Source organism: Protopterus annectens, chromosome 2.part0, assembly GCF_019279795.1.
Source record: "Protopterus annectens isolate FY-2018-M chromosome 2.part0, PAN1.0, whole genome shotgun sequence".
Lineage (NCBI taxonomy): Eukaryota > Metazoa > Chordata > Ceratodontiformes > Protopteridae > Protopterus > Protopterus annectens.
In genome coordinates, this window is record NC_056728.1 from 376,897,456 (window position 1) to 376,905,891 (window position 8,436).

Sequence of the window (8,436 nt, forward strand, 5' to 3'; positions counted from 1 at the left end):
CAATTAACATAGTATTAGTCCACTAAAGGATAGGTGTTCAAATAGGGAAGGAACCCTCACGCACATATCGATTATGTATAAAAGCAGTTCCTACACACCTGCATCTGCTATGTACACCCACCAACATCTCTCCCACACCCAAACAAATTACAATACAAACTGTAATAACATCACAAATCATTCACTCACTGTACGACATCTTCAGAAGCCTTAACATACCTTGTCAGAGACACACTAACATGACCCTATGTGAAATAGTTGCTGTTATACAATGGAACAGCTGCTGATGTTACAGGGTTTGTTTGCACTAATCCCATTTCAGAGGGTTGTGTGTACACCGGGAAGTGTTACCAATTACTGATTAACAGCACAGTATGATACACATGTGCACCAAACCAAGGATGTCTGGTGAGCACACTGTAAACCACCTAACAGTTCATGCATAGCCATACAGCCTTGAGCTGCCCAAACATCCTTGCCAGACTGAAACATCTGCAGATATATCAGGTACAAACAAACCCTGCATAAGTAGCAATGTTCTGAAATATAACAGCTGTACTCACATGTAGAACAACATCTTCTAGCCATTACACACAATCCACGGGAGTCATGAAGCAAATATATCTCTGTCTGTCTCCATATAGCTGTTGAAATACATCACAAGCAACACATGCATGCCATCTTTCTTGAAAGTAAGGCAAATGGACAACACCCAAGTGGAGTACTCAGTTATACACCACTGTTGCCATGGTATTGCCTAATGGAGTAGCTGCACAGCTGATGTGCATCTAATTAACTACTTTGGAACACCAATTGGTGGTCAGGATAGCACATGTTACCGATATTTAACTAGAAAAGGATGGCTTATCACACATTCAAACCATCTGTTTATACCAGCAGAACGTTACAAAGAAAATTGAAACACAAACTGAAAAGGATTGAATTAACAGTCAACGACACCTTGGGTTACTAATAAGGTATGCAGAACACTCAGTATGTCTGTGTATGTAGTACCTGTTCTGTAATATTTAAAGTTCACGCAATCCATATAGTGGAAACAGTTATCTTGTAGTGATGTATTGTTGAGCATAGTAATGCTTGTAGTATTTATGTGTGTACTGCTGTAGGTCACAAGGCAAACACCACATACACCACAAGGGATGCTATATAAGGGCTTTGAACCCAAATATTCCTCACCAGCCGCTGTCAGTGGCAGGGCTGGTCCAACAAGTATGTGCTATAACAGGGGATAGTATATGTTGATATATTGTAACAGTAGGCATATGTATGGGTGTATTACTGAGAATAACATATCAAAGATTGGCCTACTGTGCAATTATGATTTGCATTGTGGGATATTGTGCCAATAACTGTGTAATGTACAGTATTGTAGGCAGATATGTATTACAAGTTACATAGCATTACTGTTATGTTAGGCAAACATTAGTTATGTCTATTGGCATTTACAATATGCAATAACAGGATACATATGACTTGCAGTCACCCGACAGTTTATCAGCATGATAGCAAAGTAAAATGGAAGAGCTAGTTAACTATCCATGCACATAAGACATGTAATAAGTGCAAAGGTAGGTACTAGGCTGTCTGCCCAAGGGTATTTATAAGCCTAGCTAGAGTGTGTTGGCTTTCGCCACCCCCTTAGGTTAGTTCCCTGTGTTTCTGAATGGCAGAGACATTAGTTCCCTGTGCCTCTGTCTGGCAGAGCCACTGTAATGATCCCCGGGGTACATGTCTGTCTCCCATCTACCCGTCAAGGTTTCCCTTGAAGAGTGCTAGTGAGGTGCCCTGCCTGATGTACATTGGAAATATTGTTCCAAAGCATGGGAGTCTCCGGGTCAGGAATCTATCCATCCAGCACTTCCTAGTCATCATTGTGGTTAGGTGTATATCCCTAGAGCATGTGGCTCTCAGGGGTTCTGTTTAGGTGGAGCATATCCAGCAATACTGGGTTGGACATGGGCCTTGTATGCCAAGCAGAGATCACATGTGAGTATGCGGTATGCAACCAAGTACAGCTGGAGTTTGTTAGGTTGGGCTGCATAGGTCATCTGTTTGAGGTCAGTAATCCTCTTGGTGTGGTACTGTTGTGGTCTTCCAAGCTGTTGCAGTTGTCTTGTAAGGTACATCCCAAATGGGGTGTTGCATCCTTTAATGGGTCTAATACGTCATGAGTAGAGAGGCACAATGGCCTCCTTTGTTCTGGATACGAACCCATTAGAGATTAGGGGGGCCATGTAGAAGGATATTCTAACCACCTTGTCATTATGGGTATCGAAGGAGAGATTGCTATCTACTGGGGTTCCCAGATCTCTTATTACCTTTTCTGCATGTAGGGGACTAGCACCTATGTGGTAGTCCGTGGGTAATTAGTTATATCCAAATGGGATGACTATGCACTTTTTGGCATACAGCTTGAGGCCATGATATTGACACCAGGTATCCGTCTCAGTGCGACCCTTCTGGAGGGTGTCTGTATCAGCTGGGGAAACAATTATGGCCCCTAGTTTGCAGTCGTCTGCAAACCTTTTCAGCCAAAGCCCTCCTGTGCTTGCCTGTATGTCAGAGAAGTATATACCGAACATGAGGGGTCCTAGGACTGAGCCCTGGGGGACACCACTTGTAATTGGTATACAGTCAGACCTAGGGTATGCAACTCCCACTGTGTGGATTCTGTCTGTGAGCCACTTTGCAAACCATCACATGATGTAGGGGTTAATGTTCAGGTGGATGGGTATGTCGATAATACCAGAATGGGAAATGGTGTTAAAAAACTTTGAGAGATCAAGGTAGGCTGTGTGGACCTCCTTACTCTCATCTAATGCCTTGGTAACTGTCTGTAAGATGTCCACCAGGTTTAGGAGGCATGGTCTGCCCTTAACAAAGCCAAAATGGGAGGGGTCAAAGGTTTGGAGGTACCCAATGTCTCTGTGACTGAGATCCATGATGATGTGCTCCATAGCCTTGCAGACTAGGCTAGTTAGGCCTATAGGGCAATAGGTCCCATGGTCCATTGTGGTGCCACCTTTGTGGAGTGGGATAACTGTTGCTGTGCACCATTCAGGGGGCACAAAGCCCAGTGCGAGGCTATTATTGAACATGGTGCATAGGTGGGGAGCCAGTACATTCTGAAGTTCGTGTAAAATGCAGCCTGGGAAGTTGTCCGGTCCCATGGATGCTGTGATATTGGCTTTAGAGTGTGCAGCTTTTACCTGTGTAGTTGTGATTACAGGGACTCTGCATTCTTCTTGTCTAGATATGGGTCCTTTAGGGGGTGAGAGGGGGGAAAGGTAGCACTGAACCTATCTGCCAGGATGTTGGCAATATCAGTTGGTTCTGTAATGTTCGTGCCTTTGTACTGTAACTCAGAGCAGATCTGGGTGTTGACATCGAGATATTTGACATAGCTATAGAATGCTTTGTGGTTGTCGGAATTAGTGGTGGTTTTGTTTCCGTAGCTAGTTTTGGAGGATCTTATAAGGGATCTCACCTTCTTACTGAGGCTGACCTGGGAGCTCCTCCATGCATGGTTTTGTACTTTCTTTTGCAACAGTGTCTTCCTTGCTTTGTACAGTTTGTTTATGGCAGGGGACCATCAGATTGGCTTCCCTAATTAGGAGTATAGCATCTTGGTTCTGTTTGGGATAGCACAATCCATGCACTCATGTAAGTGCTTATAGAGTGCATTTGTGTAGGATTCAGCAGTTGTAACTGTATTGTCCATCTGCATGGGTGTCATGAGGTTCACCACATCTGTCTTAAGAAGCATGAAGTTGGCTTTGTAGACATATTATACTGTGGTGCCCTTAATGGCAGGGTGGGGCGGGATGTGGATATCAAGGGTGTTCAGCTTATGGTCAGATCGGACCAATGAGGAGTTAACTTCAGGTGTGGAACACCGGTCACTCATGTTGGTAATGCCTAGGTCTAGGATATTGTTGTCCCTGGTGGGTGTGTGGATAAGTTGATCCAGGGCATTGGTGTTTATTAATTCCAGAAAGCATTGAGCTAATGAGTTGGTACACAAGTAGTTTTCCCAGTTAATGGTGGGGTTGATTCAGTGATTCAGTGGGACTATGTGATGAGTGTGGTGTGGTGCGAATGCTTACCTTCTCCACATGAGTGTCAGGGTCAGCCTTGGTTGGAGAGAGCTTTACCACCAGTTTGGCTAGATAAGTGCTCCCACAGGTTGTAATGTTGGGTGGTAGGTGGAGAGGGTTGTCTGTGTACATGAGGCAATGTCTACATTGCCTCAAGATGTCCAGATTCATCAGATAGACAGGAGAGAACACTGGCAGCTGACCCTTGGACATGCCTGAATATAAAACTAATTTCCCCTAGATAACCGAGGAAAGTGAGTACAAGAGCTATTTTACTCTAAGCAAGTGAGAAAAGTACATGCAAAACCTGTTTACCCCTAGGTAATGAGGAAGATTGAGTGCTATAGTAATTAGTAGCTTACGTAGTGCTTACAAGTTCTGAACAAGTGCTGAGCATGAATAAGCAATCCAGATAGTGTCTTGGATAACATAAACACACTGCCCCCCCCCACAACAGGTGCACAATCATATATCCATGTACACTACAGAGCCCCTGTACCCACATCTATGCAGGTACAAGCTGCACTCAGGCTGCATGAGACCTGTTCACATTCCAGGTTGTATCATACACACATGGCAAAACAAGTTGCTCTCCACATACACATCATGTAAAACATAGCTTCATGTCAGGCTGTGTACACACTGAATGGCGCACACCAACAGGTATCACAACCCACAAAGGAGGAGACACCACTGATAATGGGAAGTACTGCACTACTACCCTGCTGAGTCTGGTCTGAAAGGCCATGAACCTTGTTCAAATTATTTGATGTCAGCAGTACAGATGTAGATGACAGTAAGGTTGATTTCACACTGCATATCATAACCTTGCTAGGTCATAGGAAATCATCACCCATACTGTGTTCCACCTACACTCAGTATACTGGATGTACATTCCTATGTCACAGGAGTGTTTTGCCATGGGACTGCTGGCAGAACCAACACTACAGAAGGTGTCTGAATAATACATGCACATCACACCAGTGCCAGCTACAGTAAGACAGGGTTAATTAATTGTACTCCCCCTCATTGTAGTCCATACCACACAGACTAACAGAAGGCATCTGCCTATTGAAGTATGCGAATGACTATGATCTAGGAGCAATCACTGACTCAGAGTGTTATGGACAACATACAGAAGGGGCTTTGTGGTTGAGGTGTGTGACATATGGCCACAATTTGACAGCTATGGATTACATTGTCACCCCTATGTTAATAACCCTGTACCCATGAACTACCACCTAGGGAGTGGTCAACATAATGGACACTTTGTGTAAGGGATGCAGCTGGGCAGTTGTCTTTCCTGTGATAGTTACATCACCACACCTGTCAGGTAGTCGTATGTGGCAACCCTAATCATGACAGGGTGCCATCCATGAATATAGAGATCATTGTCCAGCCATACATAACACTCAAGTGACCCATATCAGATCACATATTTCCTTTAAGGGGGTATTGGCCATGTTCAGATGGTCTACACCAGCCTTCCCATTCCCCATCTCCACTATGTAGCATGATGCCTACTCTGAATAAATCCATGTCCAACCCAGTGATGTTGGACATGCTATACATACACATCCTGATCTCAAACACATACTTCATGGACATCCACCTTCCTAGTACTAGGATCACCACATGCTGGACAGATCCTTGTCCCATACACTTTACATAGTCCTGCCATACTATGCATTCCTGTCCAGCAAAGCTGCACATCACCCCCCCTCTCAGACATGCTGTGATGACCACATTGTAAATGTATCATTAACCCTGTGGATCAGTTATGTGGCACTGCTCCACCTGGCCCCAGAGACCTGCCTGTCAGCTACAGCTAGGTAACCTTTCTTCCTAGAGTCATACATGGCCCAGGGCATATAGCCTACTAGTTGACATTGACTGTACATGCTATAGTTGATATCCATCCCTGCAAATACCATTTGGCTAGCTAGTGTCCCATGTGTATCACATGTGCAACACAGGTGATACATGGCAGGATGTTGAATTGCTGTACAGTGCCATGTAGCTGTATATGGCAAAACACTTACATGTAAAACCTTCCGTGAGCAAGTCTGCAGGGTCAAAGGTCATGTCATTTAAGGCAGTGTAAGTCTTTATATGTGACATATACACAGCATCAAGGTTGACTGCATTAATGTGGACACATCCAGCCATGTGCTGATAGGTAGGAACACCAGTACAGGCAAACAGACATGTCCACATCAAGACAGCATCCACATGGAGTATGAGCAATGTAATCAGGTGACACACACACACATATATGGTGATAATATCCACTCACCATTGAGTGTCACATGTGTGTGACACAAACATGTCAGTGGTGTCAGTGTCATGTAGATTTGCAAAGACAACTATTTAATCGTAATACATGCAATACACATGTATGTTCATCTGTAGCTCTGTATGTCTCTGTGAGTTACTGTGACCTGTCTCCATCATTATGTCTTCCAGGTATGCCTAGTGCAATGCTACTCCCTTATACCCGCTTGGAGGATGAGGCCCTCATCCCATACCTACATGACAATCATGATATCCTGTTCAGCCATGTGTCACAGGATGCACAGCAGCGGGATGCCCTGTGAATGGAACTTCGCAGGAAGTTTAATGATGTGGGTGGCCACAACCACACATACCAGCAGGTGCGCAGACACTGTACAAATCTCATTAGATGGACAAAACAACGTGCGAATGCAATCGCCAGGGAACAAGGTGCAACAGGTGGTGGGCCACCAACCCAGCCCCCACACACACGTACCGAGGAGCTACTACCCAACCTGGGGACACCTGCAGAACAACATCCACAAGCCTTAACCGATATTGTGGAGGTGGGTGTCTCTCAACCACCGAGCCTGGAGTTGTCTGGTAAGTCACTACTGCACCTATAACAACTATATTCCATATAGTTGCATGTGTCACTGTACAATATATAATGTAACATCATATGCAAGGCATGTATACATGCATGCCGCATACTATAGGATGCTACTCTGTGTATGCACACATGTGCATACACCATAGTATAGTCTATTGTACTGGTGTATGTACTAACATGCACATTGCCTCCTGTAGCTATCATACAGGCGTGGCTAATACTCATACTGCTGTGTTTCTCCTATTTAGGTACCTCTGGCATTCCACTGTGACAGCAGCCCATTGCAGGTGAGACTGTTATTATTTATCAGGCATCTTAATGCACAGATCTATCTGCCATGTGGCCATTTACCACATATACACATAATGTATGGTCCTGTCACAATATACAGGTCGGACATGCAATGCATCACAATGGCTACCCATGAGCAACACTTGCAATCTATGTGAAACACCGACATGAAACCTCACAAACTGTAATTGTCAGATGTGTGGACAGCTGTGCATACAATGATGGAGGTTCTGTTCACTGCAGGGACATGTACTACAGATCAGAACTACACATGTGGGGAATACAAACAGTACTACACAGTGAGCTGGAGTATGGTCAGCCCACAGGATTCACTGATGTGGATCATAGCCCTGCTATGAATGTCACACAATGTGATGTGCTATCTTGACATGTCCATGACATCTAGTGGCCTGACTGCAACACTGCCTAACTATCCTGAAGAACATATCCCACATACCAAACATATCACCCTTTGTCTGCATAACCTTGTCATCAGTGGAGCATATGACATCTATGGGTGTATGTCATATTTAACAACACATACATGTGAAATAGACACCCGTCACAATAATTTGGCCAACACATGTACACACATGGCCATGGAGGATGACCAGAGACATGAAGCAACACACACAGTAGACGTGATGTGCTTGTGTGTACACCCTGTCATACATTGGCTACACATGGTCCAACTATGGCCTTTGTGTAATGGTTATATTGCAGATATGGAACACGACATCCTACAGACCTGTGCACATCTTGTGTAGGCGTGACATCAATCCACCACATAAGATGTGTTGAACATCTTGAGTGTGTCATGACATGACAGCAGTCACCTGTACAGTATCCACATCAGCCCACAGATACAGTACATTCCCCTTACTGGTGTCGGACATCAATGTCATCCTTGCTCCCCATGTGTGTGTGTGTGTGTGTGTGTGTGTGTGTGTGTGTGTGTGTGTGTGTGTGTGTGGTACACAGATGTCATGTGGGATATGGTGTACCGTCGAGTTCGCCATGTCTGGCCATAGTTGCTAGGCAGCAGCAATATGGTTGCAGATGTGCAGGGGTGTCATCCATATACACTTCAGTGACCTGTGTCACACATTCCACATCATGGTTTAATGTGTATACACCTCA